This window comes from Bos indicus, chromosome 26, assembly GCF_029378745.1.
Source record: "Bos indicus isolate NIAB-ARS_2022 breed Sahiwal x Tharparkar chromosome 26, NIAB-ARS_B.indTharparkar_mat_pri_1.0, whole genome shotgun sequence".
Lineage (NCBI taxonomy): Eukaryota > Metazoa > Chordata > Mammalia > Artiodactyla > Bovidae > Bos > Bos indicus.
The window spans coordinates 2,920,943-2,938,817 of NC_091785.1; the positions used below are offsets into that span (position 1 = coordinate 2,920,943).

General features: G+C 37.3%; 1 long non-coding RNA gene across 1 annotated transcript; it reads right to left on the reverse strand.

Annotated features, from left to right (window-relative positions):
- Positions 1–765: 765 nt before the first annotated feature.
- Positions 766–17,859, reverse strand: LOC139179931 (uncharacterized). Its single transcript, XR_011564227.1, has 2 exons — positions 17,168–17,859; positions 766–1,100 (listed from the first exon to the last, which is right to left on the reverse strand). It is a non-coding gene; the product is annotated as an uncharacterized lncRNA (long non-coding RNA).
- Positions 17,860–17,875: the final 16 nt, after the last annotated feature.

Consider the following 17,875-nt stretch of genomic DNA (forward strand, 5'->3'; position numbering starts at 1 on the left):
TAAGATTTTAAGTTCTATCCCTCACATTAGCCACAGTTCATATGCTAAAAAGCCACATCTGGCTTATGGCAATCTTTTGGATAGCAGAAATAAATATTTTCATTACTGCATACATTTCTATTGGAAAGCACTGCTCTAGGTCTTGCTGTTTACATGCTGAATTTGTACTAAGTCTTTCATGTGGTGCCTCAGATGGTAAAGAATCTTCTTACAATGCAGGGGACCTGGGTTCAACCCCTGGGTCGCAAAGATCCCCTGGAGAAGCGAATGGCTATCCACTCCAGTATTCTTGCCTGGGGAATTCTATGGACAGAGAAGCCTAGCAAGCTACAGCCCATAGGGTCACAAAAAGTCAGACGTGACTAAGCAAGTAACCTTCCATACTCTGAAACCCATTGTCTTGAGGAGAAATGAACAAACCTGCCAAGATATCAATGCCTTTAGAAAACCAAATATTTTCATATCATTTAGAAACAAGTTTGATATTCTAGCCCTGAACTGGAACTACTTCATTCATATTCTACAGATATTTATTAATATCTGTATAATCATGTGCCAGGCAGTTTGCTGTATATTGAGAAAACAGTGTTACTCAAGAACCTCAATATCCATCAGCAAAATGATGGTACAGGAAGCCCCAGAACCTGGTGCACCACAGAAGCATCAACTTAACAACATACAGCCCCAGAAACTTCTATGAGAAATTCAGAAATCAGTTAGGAAGATGTAGCACTAAGGCAAGTTCAAATCCAAGAAGAGTCACAATGAAACAGATAAGAAAAGCTATTTAATTCCAGCCATGCTACTCAAAGCTAGCACAGTTTGTAATTGGGAAGAAAAGCCCAGCTGTGGCTTCTCCTTTGGGAAGGAAAGAGAATGGTAGAATGTGTATTTAAAGTTCCAGATTTTAGAGGGACTGCTTTCTGTTTAACCTGACTCAAGGCACTGACAGGTAACTGGCATACCTTGGATGCCAGAGACTGCAGAGATTAAAAAAGAATTCAGCAGACTGTGGCAGCACTAGAGAGTTGTAAAACTGTAGACAGAAATAGCCTCAGTTCACCATGATCAGGAGTAAGCATCCAGTTTGTGTCTTCTCCCTAGTGAGAGAAAGAAAAGAGTAGAGCATGGGTCCAACGTTCTCACTTTTGCAGGTATGTGCAGTCTGAGACTGGTTTCTGTTTCATCTGACATGAAGTGCTGACAGAATAGTTACACCTTGACACCTGGGGGATACAGAGAGACTGGTGGCTTCAGGCAAAACCAGAGAAAAACAATAAACCTTTCAAACTGGAAAATGATATACACAAGTCCAGAGAAGGTGCATCCTTAGAAAAAGCTGGAAAGACCCAAAAATCTGTAGCTGGATTGATTGGTGAAAGTCTTTCCCTGTATGAAGCCAGTAGATAAGATTGGAAGAGTTGTCTTTTTGTGTTCAAATGTGTGGATTCCAACACAGCATTATAAGGCATATGAAGAAACAGGAAAATATGACCCAATCAGAGGAATAAAGAACATCTCCAGAAACTGACCTTAAAGAATGTAGCACAGTATTGTTAACTATATTCACCATTGTTGTAAAGCACATCTCTAAAACTTATTTATCTTCCTAAAATAAATCTTTATACCATTGATCATCTCCCAGTTTCCCCCTCTTCCCACTCTCTGGCAAACAACATTCTGCTTTTTGTTTCTAAGTGATTGGTTACTTCATTGGTTTCATATAAGATATCTAAAGTTAGATTTCATATTATATGCTTTTTACCACAATAAAAAAGAGATGTAAAAAAAGATGATCAGCATCTATCCAGGCTTTGAACAATTAAATAAGACTATGCATTACTGTCTAAAACAATGTCATAAGAGCTATTATAGAACAGTATAGGGTGATAAGGGAGAATAGAAGAGAGGCACTTAGCTAATGTCTAAGGCTAACAGGATCATCAAGAAAGGCCTTCCAGAAGAACTGGTATCAAAACTACGGATGAGAAACTAGTGACACTTTCTACACAAACATGCAAGTTTAGAAGATGACCTAGTATTTATTTCAGTCAAAAGGAAGAGCATGTAAGAAAGGTTAAGAGCAACAGAAAGCATGTTTTAATTTGCAGTGGGGAGGTAAGGGGTTGGGGAGAATGGTGAAGTGATAAGGAGAGAATAAAGAGAAAAAACAATAATAAGTTATAATCAGGGACCATATCATATAGGGACTAGTAAAATATTTAAAGAGTATGGTCTCCCAAGTGTTCATCCAATAGACTGTACTTTTCATATTTGTTTTATTCACACTTTGAACAATACTCTCCACATTATATACAGTGTGTTGAATGTATTAAATATTCATTCAGTATGCACCAAAAGATTTAATAATGTAAATATATGCTTGGATTTGCATTTTATGACGTTCTACTTACATTTCAGAAAAGGGATTATAAAAGGCTACTTTAATATTAATTATGAACAGTCTCTGTACTTGCATCTGAAAAGAACAATCATAATTCCATATATATTATGAAACATACTATATACCCATTAAGGCTAATTTATTTATATATAATTAGAGTTAAATGCCTGCATGTGTGTGTATAAATTTGTTTATGATGTGAGAATAATAATATTTTAATGATGCATTTATATATTTCTCCTTGGTTTATAGTTTTATTCTCACTTCCAAAATTTGTATAAGACCATTAGTGACTTGGGGCCAAGAGAGTAAACATACGCACTCTCAGCACATTCCTAGTTACTTCTTGCATTAAAAGTTTAGGTGCTAATTGTATATCAACAAGGCACAGTTATCAGTTAAATCAAATATCCACTAGATTGAGAACAGAAGTTCCAACAAAGGCACAGACTGCATTAACAGTTGGATGGGCATTATCCATGATATGTTTGTCCTTCATATTCAAAGATAATAGCCAGTGGATGTTTTTCTCTCAATATGTGAACGTATTTGGAAAACCACAAGTATGTGACCACCTGCTCACAGGTGAAAGCACTATTGAGACCTTCAGTTTTGGCAGCTCAACTCCTTTGACTCATGTCCTACAAATGCCATTGATTGGGAAAATATACAGAATCACCTATTGTTTTACATCAATTCAGTCAACTTGCTGCTGTTCCCCACTATTGCACAGCTGTATCAAAGGGTTTGCATGCTGCCTCAGGGGTTACAACTATAAGCTCTATAGCAGACAACTTTCAGGCTGTAATCAATTATGACTTTCAGAAAAAAAAATGTTTGAGAGTCACAGCATACATAACTGAAAGGGATGATAAATTTTAAGGAAAGCCTTTAATTTTATAAATAAGAAAACATAATTTTATAGAATTTAAATTGATAGTCAATAACGCTATGTTTTCTAGTTACACAGTTGAGGCTAGTGTTTTTTTCTAATATACAGTGCTGTTATTAAAGTAGTCCATTGACAACAGCATTCTTCCTTTTTTCTTCCTTTATTATTTTTTATTTCTTTTCTTTTTCCTTCCCTTTCTCCTTTATCCCTCTCTCCTTCCTTCCTTCATTTTATTTAGGCAATCATTCACTTGGGCTTCCCAGGTGGCACTAGTGGTAAAGAACCTGCCTGCCAATGCAGGAGACACAGGAGATGCTGGTTCAACCCCTGGGTTGGGAAGACAGATCCCCTGGAGAAGGGCATGGCAATCCACTCCAGTATTCTTGCCTGGAGAATCCCATGGACTGAGGAGCCTGCTGGGCTACAGTCCATAGGGTCATAGAGAGTCAGACACAACAAGCATCTTATGACTCACTTGCTAATTCACTTAATTATATATATATATATATATATATATATATATATATATATTTTTTTTTTTTTTTTTTTTGCCAAACAACTAGTGTTTTTCAAGATCAATGCTAATTGCTAAGCATACAAAACTGTAAGTTAAAACCACAGCTAAAAATATTAGCTAAGACTTCAGGAATATGAGAAAGTATAGACTCACTTTTCCCTGTTTCTTCCAAGTATAATTATATAACTTTAAAAGTACTTTATAGACAACAGTAAGATAAATCTGAAAGCTAGAAAGAAGAATGTGTACCAGCTAGAGGGTACAGGAGTTGAGAAATAACAACATGGTGAGTTACCTGTTTTTTTTTTCCTCTCCCATACACCTTGGACTGGCAATGGAGAGACCTGCCACAAGAAATGATTAGGCATAAAGGGAAAAAAAAAAAAAAGAAAGAAAGAAAGATAGAAAGAAAAAGAAGTAAGAAAGACAAATCTGTTCTTTCTCACCAAAGGACTGGGAAAGTAGAAACCCAAAAGAGACCTACTAGGGAACCTCAAGCAGATTTCCACAGAGCCTCTGTTGATTATCCAACTTACCAACAGCAGTGGCAACAGCAAAGTCTCAGCCATCCCAGCTTCTGTTCCATACCTTATGGCAGGTGAGTGATGTTATCTCCCAGCATGGAAGAAACAAACTCTTAATGTTCTTATTCCCCTGTCCAGAAGCAGGGCCCAGAGACTGGTCCCACCAGCTCATTTCTACTGCAGTAGTAAAGCTCTGTGACTCCCTGGCTTCCATCCAATGGTATAAGGGAACTAGGGCCAGTGGTTTTTTGCCTCACACATAATATTGCTCAGTACCCCCACAGATGGCACCAATAGGGCTTACACAGGAGTCCTAGCAGCACCAGAAATCAAACAAGACAAAATATCACTGCAAGGGATCACAAACTAAATATTCAAGGGAATTACAACTCAGAGAAGTAGACTATAACTTATATACTATATAACTTAAATAGAACAACTAACTGCCTGCTAAAATAGAATACTTGGATAGGAAGAGGAATCCACTAATAAAATAAATGTTCAGGATACAATAAAAAAAATCATTATACCAAGAATTTGGAAAATCAGAATTTAATGAGAAAAGATAATCAATATGGAGATTAAGCTGATATTGAAATTATCTGACAAGCATTTTAAAAGCAACTGCCTTAAAAATTACAAATTGTCTCAAAACATATGAAAACAGAAAATCTCAGCACAGAAATAGAAATTATATAAAATAACTGAAAAGATTATAGAATCAAAAACTATTATTAAAAAAATTTAACTGAAATTAAAAAAAAAACTCAATTGTACACAACAGAGTGTAAATGGAAATGATAAAATCAACTGAAGATAAAGACAGATCAACAGAAATTTCTGTAGAAAAATTTAAGAAGAGCAAAAATTTATTTTATCACAGTACAGAAGAGAAAGAGTGTGGTACTGGGAAAGTATTTGAAGAAACAATGGCTGAAAACTTGCCAAAGTTGGCAAAAGACACAAATCTACATATGTAAACATGCAAAAACCTCAAATAACTCCAAAGAAATCCACACCAAGATATAACAAAATTAAAATTTTAAGTATGAAATAAAAAGAAAAAAAATTTTTAAATAGCCAGAGGAAAAGAATACATTACCTGTAAAAGAATAACAATTCATATTGTAGTGGATTTCCTATCTGAAACCACGCACGCCAGAAGGAAGCACAACTGTGTGCTTTTTGTTTTTTTTTTTTTAAGGTGCTGAAAGAAAAGAGCTGTCAATTCTAAAAGGAACCAGAAATTCTATATCCATTGGTGAAACTATCCATCAGGAATAAAGAAGACATAAACATATTCTCAGTCAAAAGAATGCTAAAATAATTTGTGCTAGCAAATCTACACTTAAACAATTACTAACAAAAGCTCTCTAAACCTTCAAAAAAAGAAGGTGATAACAGAAGACAGTGATCTTTAGAAAGGAAAGAAAAACAATAGACAATAGTAAATATAATAGGCTATTCTTCATCACATAAACTTCTTTTAGCAAATAGTTTGATTACAATACAAGTTATAACTGTGAAAGTGTTAGATGCTCAGTTGTGTCTAACTCTTTGTGACCCCACGGGCTATAGCCCGCCAGGCTCCTCTGTCCATGGAATTCTCCAGGTAAGAATACTGGAATGGGCAGCCATTCCCTTCTCCAGGGGATCTTCACACCCCAGAGATCAAACTTGGATTTCCTGCTTTGCAGACAGATTCTTTACCCTCTGAGCCACCAGGGAGGCCCAATAACTATCTGACATGATAAATGTATATAGACAAGTATATTATTAAGATGGAGAAGGTAAAGGGACCTAAGGAGAAGCAAAAGTTTTATTTTTCACTCATAAAATTTTTTTCAAGCTGTTGTATTATTTTAATTATATAACCAAATGTATCTTATAAGATTAATCATCATAATTCTATTAATGATTTGTATACAGAGTATGGTTGAGACATGAGTTGGATATATTCTGTTAATCTCTGTCTTTTAATTTGTGTATTTAGACATTTTAACATATAAAGTAATTATATGTATGTTGGGGTTTAATTTTGTCATTATTGTTTCTGTTTCTGTGTCTTTTGATGTAACTTCATTTGATATAAAATGTTAATACAGGCAATTAATATCTTTGTACATGTTAATTAAAATATTTTTATTTGGATATTTAAGACTGTCATACTAAGTGACAAAAATACTAGTAAATCATTACTTTTAAAATGGCATTGTACATTGTGACACCAAAATAATGAAAGCCTATATTATAGTCATACAATTAAAAACAAATTTTACTTGCTTGGACACTAAAGTAACTATGTAAATTACTGGTTTTGAAACTGTGTATCTATGTGATATAAAGGGACATGCTTACTAGGATTGAGTGTTATTTTTTAATGCATTTCATTTAGTTGGAAATATAAATTTACCTAAGGATTTATGACTTTTCCACTAATATTCAACAAAAGAGTCCAAAATTGCAGTACCTGGCTATAATCTCAAAAACAACAGAATAATCTTCGTTCATTTCCAAGGCAAACCATTCAATATCACCATAATCCAAGTCTGTGCCCCAACCACTAATGCCAAAGAGGTTGAGCGGTTCTGTGAAGACCTACAAGACTTTCTAGAACTAACATCAAAAACAGACATCTTTTTCATCATAGAGGACTGAAATGCAAAAGTAGGTAGTCAAGAGAAACCTGGAGTAACAGGCAAGTTTGGCCTTGGGGTACAAAATGAAGCAAGGAAAAGGCTAACAGAGTGTTGCCAAGAGAACGCACTGATCATAGCAAATACTCTCTTCCAACAACACAAGAGACAACTCTATACATGGACATCACAAAATGGTCAATACTGAAATCAGATTGATTACATTCTTTGCAGCCAAAGATGGAGAAGCTCTATAGTCAGGAAAAATAAGACCGGGAGTTGACTGCAGCTTATGTCATGAACTCCTTAGTGCTAAATTCAGACTTATATTGATGCTAAGTCACTTCAGTCATGTCCGACTCTGTGCGACCCCATAGACGGCAGCCCAACAGGCTCCCCCGTCCCTGGGATTCTCCAGGCAAGAATACTGGAGTGGGTTACCATTTCCTTCTCCAATGCATGAAAGTGAAAAGGCAAGAATACTGGAGTGGGTTACCATTTCCTTCTCCAATGCGTGAAAGTGAAGTCGCTCAGTCGTGTCCGACCCTCAGCGACCCCATGGACTGCAGCCCTCCAGGGTCCTCCACCCATGGGATTTTCCAGGCAAGAGTACTGGAGTGGGTGTCATTGCCTTCTCCGAGACTTATACTTCCAGGCAAGAGTACTGGAGTGGGTGTCATTGCCTTCTCCGAGACTTATACTGAAGAAAGTAGCAAAAACCATTTGACCATTCAGGTATGATCTAAATCAAATCCCTTGAAATTATACAGTGGAAGTGAAAAATAAATTTAAGGGATTAGATCTCATAGAATGCCTGAAGAACTATGGACAGAGGTTTGCAACATTGTACAGGAGGCTGTGATCTAAACCATCCCCAAGAAAAAGAAATGCAAAAAGGCAAAATAAGGAGGTTTTCAAATAGCTGAGAAAAGAAGAGGAGCAAAAGAAGAGATACCAAGGGAACATTTCATGCAAAGATGGGCTCAATAAATGACAGAAACTGTATGGAAATAACAGAAACAGAAGATATTAAGAGGTAGCAAGAAAACACAGAAGAATTATAGAAAAAGATCTTTATGACCCAGGTAACCACAATGGGTGTAATCACTCACCTAGAGCCAGACATCCTGGAGTGTGAAGTCAAGTGGGCCTCATAATCATATTTAAACAGAATTAAAAATTTCAAAGGGATGAATAATTTCTTTAGCAATATTGTAGAATAGATGTATAAGGATAAAATGGCAGGGGGCGGGGAGTAAAATCCCTAGATTATGTCTTTGTTCCTCTTGCTTTTCCAAGCCACCCACTTTGGTTTCCTTGGTGGCTCAGACCTTAAAGAATCTGCCTGCAATACAGGAGGATCTGAGTTGGATTCCTGGGTTGGGAAGATCCACCAGAGAAGGGAATGGCTACCCACTCCAGGAGAATTCCATGGATAGAGGAGCCTGGCAGGGACTACAATTCAAGGGATCGCGAAGAGTTGGGCATGACTGAGCCACTAACATTTTCCAGTTCCACTGTGTGCACCTATGAAATACTAGCTATCCCTGGATGAATCTCCTTGGCTGTGGAGTGATTAAAAAAAAAAAACAAAATATATTTAGGACTTATCTTAATCTATGAAGAGAAACAGATAACGCTTTTTGAACTGAAAGGGAAAGATATATATAGATAAAATGAAATTATCTCCCTTCAAAACTAGAGGAAAGCAATGGGAATTATCAAAACACGATTATAAGTGCAACAGATACATAAAAATGAGTTTGAGAATTAAAAATAATCCCTTTAGCTTTCAGGCTTCCATCATGTTGTTTTGTTTCATTACTGTCAGAAAACAAAGAGTAAGAAGCTGGAGGGTTAGACAGTGATTAGCAAAGATTCAATATGCTTTCATGGGCATTTACTCCTAGGGAGATATCTTTCCCAGGAGGGTGTTGCAATTTACTTCTGATGATCTGTATCCAAATTGCATGTTTGCTAAGCATCATTAGAAGAATGAGGTTGAAATAGGGAATTGAACAGGGTGTAAGAAAGAATCTATCCATCTGTAACTAGCAAACCAAGGCAAGAATTATCTTATGATCTGAAATTCAGATGCCCAACATGGAGATTCTTCCTAAGAGAAGTAGTGTGTTTATCTGAAAATTCCAGCAAAGCACAGTTGTAGCTAACACTAAACTGTCAGTGACTCAGAATTATAGTTCATGGAAAAGAAGTAATAGCTTTATGAGCTCATGTTAAGTCTTTGGAAGGGTATCTCTGAGTTGTTTTAGTGAAACTTCAAATTTGAGTTTACATATAAAGACCAAGTTGATGTTGAAAAACGAACAATAGGAAATAGTGAAAGGTAAAAATTGTAAATTATGTTAAACACTCATGGAATTGGAGGAGATAGTTTATTGGAAAATAAGCATTTACTGAGTAGTTATATGACAGACTATTTCTAAATAATTTCTGCAGTTATGCATGCTTTGGCTTTATTTAAATATGACTCCTAAAATTGTAATTATGTCCACTATGTCTTGGACATAGATTAAGATGATTCCTCAAAATTCTTTTACTCGTTTTTTCACACACACACACACACACAAATAACCCTGCTCATAATTATCCCTATTTAATAAAAGAGAAGATAGAATTCAATATTTCATTTAAATTACCCAAGGTCACAAATGTAGTTGGTAGTTGGACTGAAATTGAACTTGAATCTCTTTATTACAAAGACCATATTCTTTGCCTTTTGTCATGTATTGTGCTATAAGAAACCTGATTTTCAGCATCTTCAGGGGACAAATAATTTTCTCTGATGAAATATGACTCTCAACTAAGTTCAGGATTTGATCATCTAAAATGCATGACCTAGTCCACCCACCTTTCCTGCAAAACATTTACAGAAAATACAGTTGAAAATGTACAATTTTGAAAATGCTGGTCATTGAAATGCTATAATTGAAGAGAGTCTGTTTGGTAGGAAGTTTAGTCATAAGCAAGGAAGGATGAAGGCAATGCCAAAGAATGCTCAAACTACCACACAATTGCACTCATCTTATACGCTAGTAAAGTAATGCTCAAAATTCTCCAAGCCAGGCTTCAACAATACGTGAACTGTGAACTTCCAGATGTTCAAGCTGGTTTTAGAAAAGGCAGAGGAACCAGAGATCAAATTGTTGACATCTGCTAGATCATCAAAAAAGCAATTGAGTTCCAGAAAAAACATCTATTTCTGCTTTTTTGACTATGCCAAAGCCTTTGACTGTGTGGACCACAATAAACTGGGGAAAATTCTGAAGGAGATGGGAATACCAGACCACCTGACCTGCCTCTTGAGAAACCTATATGCAGGTCAGGAAGCAAGAGTTAGAACTGGACATGGAACAACAGACTGGTTCCCAATAGGGAAAGGAGTATGTCAAGGCTGTATACTGTCACTCTGCTTATTTAACTTCTATGCAGAGTACATCAAGAGAAATGCTGGGCTGGAGGAAGCACAAGCTGGAATCAAGATTGTCAAGAGAAATATCAATAACCTCAGATATGCAAATGACACCACCCTTATGGCAGAAAGTGAAGAAGAACTAAAGAGCCTCTTGATGAAAGTTAAAGAGGAGAGTGAAAAAGTTGGCTTAAAGTTCAACATTCAGAAAACTAAGATCATGGAATCCGGTCCCATCACTTCATGGCAAATAGATGGGGAAACAGTGGCTGACTTTATTTCTCTGGGCTCCAAAATCACTACAGATGGTGATTGCAGCCATGAAATTAAAAGATGATTTAACTCCTTGGAAGGAAAGTTAAGACCAAAATAGACAGCATATTAAAAATCAGAGACATTACTTTGTCAACAAAGGTCCGTCTAGTCAAGGCTATGGTTTTTCCAGTAGTCATGTATGAATGTGAGAGTTGGGCTATAAAGAAAGCTGAGCACCAAAGAATTAATGCTTTTGAACTGTGGTGTTGGAGAAGACTCTTGAGAGTCCCTTGGACTGCAAGGAGATCCAACCATCCTAAAGGAGATCAGTTCTGGGTGTTCACTGAAAGGACTGTTGATGAAGCTGAAACTCCAATACTTTGGCCAACTGATGCGAAGAGCTGACTCATTTCAAAAGACCCTGATGCTGGGAAAAGATTGAGGGCAGGAGGAGAAGGGGATGACAGAGGATGAGATGGTTGAATGGCATCACCGACTCAATGGACATGAGTCTGGGTAAATTCCGGGCGTTGGTGATGGACAGGGAGGTCTGGCATGCTGTGGTTCATGGGGTTGCAAAGAGTCAGACAAGACTGAGCAACTGAACTAAACTGAACTGAAGGAAGGATGGCTTGGCTGAAAGATATGCAAGCTGTTTCTAAAACCCATCCCAGACACACCCAGGAGAGCTGACAGATAAGTTAAAAAAATAATCACAAGTACTTTTCCAACTCCTGCAGGTGCAACCTAGGCACACAGTGGATACAAAGTAACCACAGGGGCTTCTCCAAGTAACCTTAGGCATCTAAGAGCCCATTTAGGGTGCATACATATTCTACACCTGATTATAAGAGACTGAATTATGGGAATACATAAACAACACAAGCTACTTTTAGGTATCTTGCAATTGTCAATCTGCCTTTTGCATTCCCTGTCATTGACTGGTGGTAGGTAGAAGCCCTATTTTGCACAGGGCTTTAACCAAATTCTCCTTTAACCAAAGGAGGCTGGAAGTATAAAAAGGGGAAAACCAAGAGAAAAAAGACTGTTCGTTTAGGGTTAGCCTGCTCCCAAACCTTGGGAGTGTGTGTCTAATAAAGGATCTGTCTGCTTGAGCTGCACTGAGCTGTAATTTGTGTTTCAAAGTTCTTAGTCTGTGTTTCTAAATTTTTATTGCAATAAGGCAAGAAATAAGGCAGAAAACTAAACCAAACTGACAAATCTAAAAAACTATTTGTACTGAAATATGCCCTCTCTCAACTGAAATTTTTAATAAATAAGGTTTTTTAAGTTTCAGAAATCATAAGCAAAGCATATAATTTGGAGGATAAAGCATTGCTACCACATGTAAGTAGAACAGGACAAAAACAAAGTAATAAAGCAATTTAGAATCAATTTTAAAAACATTCACTGAGAATCAGGTAGAGAATAAATATAATTACCAGGTGGCACTAGTGGTAAAGAACTCACCGACAATGCAGGAGATCTAAGAGACATGGATTTGACCCCTGGGTCAGGAAGATCCCTTGTAAGAGAGAGCACGGCAATCTACTCCTCTGTTCTTGCCTGGAGAATCATATGAACAGAGAAGCAGGGGGTGGGGAGGGACGGCTACAGTTTATAGGTTTGCAGACTCACACAAGTGAAGTGACTTGGCACACAGGTAGAGAATAAGATGCTGATGACTTAAGGAAAACAAACCTTCAACAAAGGCTGAATTTTATTGATGAAAATCTCTCAGGTCTAACTCCAATTAGTTCACTAGCTAACTTTAGTGTCAGATATATTTCAGATTTAGGTCTGCAACTTACTACAACAGTTGTGTGGCCATGGTAAATTTACTTCAATTAAGTTTCTTTTCTATTAATCTAGAGTAATAAAAGTTCAGAGTTTCTGTGTGGCCATTAAATGAGGTTTTTTTTAAGTCCAGCTTAGTGCCTTGGGTTAATAAATGTGAATTTCACCCATTCATAACAAAATTCCCACAGATGCCAGGTTTAAGGAGGACTTAATCCATTTTTCTTTTCCAAATTTCAAAATTTACACATCAGTTTAGAAGTTGTGATTGCTTTTAAAACACAAAGATGATTAGCTCCTGCAGTATTAAGAATGAGTAGCTTTCTTACACTTTTATGAAGGAAAAATTACCTAATTGTGAAGGAGCAAATTATCTAGTTTTGTCAAGGAAATATTATTGTGTCCTGGTAATGAAGTATTTAAACTTCTTGCCTGTTTTCTTTTAAACAAGGTGAAGTTATGGTGTTAAATACTTTAATTTGAATGTTAAATGCTTTAAAAAGTCTAACTAGTCCACTTCTGTGTTTGTGTTTAATTACCTAGAGAGAGAAGTGTTTACCTAAAGTTCAGTCTCACCAGTCCAGAGAAATACTGGAGACATTGTTGATTCATGCTCTTATGCAATAACTATATTAAGTATTCTCTGAAAATTATTGGCAGCCAACCTTTGAAATAACACACAGTTGTAAAAATAAAAATAAATTAAGAAAAAAAAAGAGAAATCAAAATGACCATTCGTAACTTCCAACCTAATACAATGTAAATCTTAGGAAATCCCAGCAGGCCTTTTGTTAGATTTTGATCAGCGATTCCTAAAATGTATATGGAAATGAAAAAGATCTAGAATAGTCAAGAGGAACTAAGATCCCACAAGATGCACAATGTGGCAAAAAAAGAAAAAAAAAAAAAAACAGACCAACAGAATAGTCAAGTCATATTTGTAAAAGAAGAAATATTTGAAAGACATACACTTCTCAACTTCTAAAGGTATTATAAAAGGGTGCAATAATCAAAACAATGCAGTTCTGCTATAAGAATAATATTGATCAATGAAATAGAATTGAGACTCCATGAAACACAAATACATTTTTAGCAAATTAATTTTCTGTGCCAAGAAGTGCTAAGACAATTAAATGAGGAAAGACTAATTTTTTGACAAGTACTGCAGTAACAACTGAATTTCCATGTACAGAACGATGAATTTAGACTCATATCTCACATTTGAGTTTAATGTCAGTGCTATTTTCAGAACCATTTCACATGCACTACACACAAAAACAAAACTTTAAGGCAAATGAGGAAATTTTTTATTACTAGGAACATATGCTTTAACATTTTTTTCCACTTGTTAAGTGACCAAAAGATGTTTCTATCTTAATAATGAAAATATAATGCCCCTATCAATTATATGCTTAAGGGAATTTGCTTTACATCCTTGCTTGTTGTGCTATTACTTTCTGCAATTGGGGAGATGAGTTGAGCAACATAAAATTTTTATATATAATTTATGGAGGGCATTAGAGTTTGATAAACAGCAAATACCTCTTTAAATTCATAAACAGCTTATATACTTGCAACTTCTTTACTGCAAATGTGACTTTTTTAAGCCTTGGAAAATGTTTTATCCTGTTTGGTAAAGTTAATGTCAATGTAAACTTTTGTACATAAATTACAAAATTGAAATTAATGTAAATGAAAAATTTTGGTACATAATTTACAGGATACATTTATCTATTGATGGAATTGTTCTAAAATTTCCATTATCCAGTATAGCAGTCATTAGGCATACATTGCTATTGAAAACTTAAATGTGGCTAATGTGACTTAGAAAATTATTGAACTGTAAGTTAAATTTAAATAGGTACACATGGCTGTGGCTACTGTATTAGACAACACAGAAAGAGAAGAAAACTTAGAATCATATGTTTCTTATTGACCTACAGTAATTTTCATTTGGAGAAGGAAATGGCAAATTAGGTCAGATCTCTGTACTTCCCTGGCAGCTCAGATGGTAAAGACTCAGCCTGCAATGTAGGAGAACTGGGTTTGATCCCTGGGTTGGGAAGATCCCCTGTAGAAGGAAATGGCAACCCACTCCAGTATTCTTGCCTGGAAAATCCCATGGACAGAGGAGCCTGGCAGGCTACATACAGTCCATGGGGTCGCAAAGAGTTGGATACCCCAGAGCGACCAACAATTTAACACTTTCTAGAAATCAGAGCCAAGTGGAGGGTTAAACAGAGCTGCAAATTTAGGTTTTGTTTGCTTGTTTGGGGCCACACCATGCTATTTACAGGATTTTAGTTCCAGATCAGAGGTAGAATCTGGGCTCTTGGCAGTACAAGCATAGAGTTCTAAACACAGGAAACCCAGGGAGTGCCCCAGAGCTGGGAAATTTGCATTATGCAGAGTCCAAAGTCAACTTGCACTCAAATTCAATTTGCAGTATGTCATTTTGATTTGCTATTTATCTTTTAATGATTTCGTCTTCAGTTTACAGTACAATATTTAAATATAGATATGAAGTGAGGTCATTTCAAATATTTGAAAAGGATTTTATTCAACAGGCAGTATTTTCATGGGAATTTGTGATCACAGTTTAGGTAGGTAGTTAGGCATGAGTAACTGGGGCGGCCAAGCCAAAAAAGATTCAAGTAGGTCTCTAAACCCCACCCCAGAGAGGCCCCACTGCAGCCCAGGAGAGCTCACAGATACACTATTAATACAAAATAACAACACTTTTCCAACTCTAGTGCATTGGCCCTAGGCACATATTGGCTCTGGCACATGGGTCTGGATGCACAGGTGTGTCCTCAAGTGACCTTAGGCAAGTGGGAGCCTGTTAGAGGTTCATAAATATTCTATGCATACATAGATTATATGTATATTACATATATAATCTTCTTAGACTGAATTATGGGAAAGACATGCTCAATAAAGCCTGCTGTTACATAACTTGTACCTGTCAATCAAAACTGTCATCTGCCTAGATGAATATGCAAAAACTCTGTCTTGAAAAACTCTGTACCACATCATTCCTGCACCAGTGCCTCTCTTGGCTTGTTCCACCTCTCCCTTGAAGTGTTCTTTCTGTTCTTTCTTCAATAAACTTCTTTTTGTCATGGCTAAGACCTCAGATTTGCCTTTATGTCCTTACCAAAGCATAAGGTTGTTAGAAATTATACCACAGCTCAGTGTCTAATCTATTAATTCCATTTAATTGCATCGGTCACATGGCAGTTTTCACTTCTACAAGTTTAAGTCTTACTATATGTTTCGTGTTTTTGATTAACTTTTTAAGAACTCTGAGACCCATTTAAAGTGTAATTTTTATATATCAAATTATGCAAACTTTCCTATAATCTAACTTTAGAACATTTTTATTTACTCACTAAAAGAAACCCCACCTTCATCCCTCTTCCCCTGCCAGCCCCTAGACAACCACTAATCTGTTTCTTTATATATGGTTATTCTAGACATTTCACATAAACAAAATCATACAATATGTGCCCTTTTTTCTCACTTGGCGCTTGGCTTTCAGGTACTTTCTAGCTTGTTTCAGGTGAATGCATGCATGCTAAGTCGCTCTGGTCGTTTCTGACTCTTTGGGACCCTATGGATTGTAGTCCACCAGGCTCTTCTGTTCATGGGATTCTTCAAGCAAGAATACTGGAGTAGGTTGCCATTCCCTTCTTCAGGGAATGTTCCTCACCCAGGGATCGAACCCCCATCTCTTAGGTGTCCTGCATTGGCAAGCAGGTTCTTTACCTCTAGAGTCACCTGGGAAGCCCAAATACGTGCTCTTTTTTGACTAGCACTTGGTAAGTTTAACATTTTGAGGAACTTCTAAACTGTTTTCCAAAAGCAGATACATCATTTTACATTTCTACTAGCAACATGAGCAGTCCACTTTTTTCACATCCTTCCCTCTTGCCATCTTTTTGAACATAACTTTTAATACTCTTGATTCTAAGAGCTAGTTCTATTCTGATCAGTGATTTCCTCCTAAATATGGGTTTTGTTCTCCTGATTTTTTGCAAGCTTGGTAGTTTTTGATGCCAGACATTGTCAACTGTACCTTATTGGCTGCTGGACATTTTTGTATTCCTATAAATATTATTGAACTTTGGTCTGCTATATACTTAAATGATTTGTTAACCATTTGATCCATGGGGACGTGCTTTTAAGATTTGTTAGGTGGCCCTAGACAAGTGAAGGCTTCCCCAGTGGCTCAGTAGTAAAGAATCATCCTGCCAATGCAGGAGACAAAAGAGAGGCCAGTTCGATCCCTGTGTAGGTAAGATCCCCTAGAGGAAACAGCAATCCATTCCAGTATTCTTACCTGAGAAATCGCGTGTACAGAGGAGCTTGGACGGCTACAGTCCATAGGATCCCAAAGAGCGGGAAACAACTGTGAACACACGCACTAGAGGAGTGAGGTGTCTAGGGCGAATGCTCTACTTACTATTAAGGCAAAACCTGTCTGTGTACTCTAATAACCAATGCCCCATGGATTAGGAAGTTTTCCAGCGAGATCGGTGAAACGAATTACTATTTCTGTGCCTAAGTGAATCCTTAAATCCCCTTCCGGGTAGTTTCCTCAGCCAAAAGATGCTCAAAATTCAGTAGAATCCTGGATAAAATTCTACAGAACTCCAAGTTCTCTGAACAACTCTCGCCTTTATGTTATACTATGAAAAGAACATTACCTGTCCTGCTGCTGCTGTTGCTAAGTGGCTTCAGTTGTGTCCGACTCTGTGCAACCCCATACACGGCAGCCAACTAGGCTCCCCTGTCCCTGGGATTCTCCAGGCAAGAACATTGGAGTGGGTTGCCATTTCCTTCTCCAATGCATGAAAGTGAAAAGTGAAAGTGAAGTCGCTCAGTCGTGTCCAACTCTTCGCGACCTGGTCTCCCCCAAACTTGCAGCTCCTTCCTGTCAAAGCAGGCAATTCGCTGGGCTCTGCTTAAGTGTTCTCTCCCTGCACTGCAGTCTGGAAAACCTTGTAAACACAGTAAGCTTTTTGAACTGATAGCATTTGTTTCCTCAGTCTTCAGGGTCACTGTTACTCGTTACTGACTCCAACTGTCTTGGAAACAGACCCAGCGTTCTCCTTCAACAGCAGTAGAATTTTTTTTTTTTTTTCTTTTTCAATAAAGGAACTGTTGAAAGGTACCCCTAAAAGCCATACAAAGAAATGTTTTCCTCTGCCGCTTAGTCTGAGGAGAACTGGGCCGCGCGCCGCGGAACGAACTCAAGCCACACCTCCCTCACCTCAGCTCAGCCTACGGGTTACTGCGCAGGCGTAGAGCTGCGCGCCTGCAGCGCTCAGCAACAACTGCGCCTGCGCCAAACAACAGGTCCCGCCAATGCGTCAATCTGGGCCTGCCAATGAAAGCGCTTAAAGGTCCTTGAG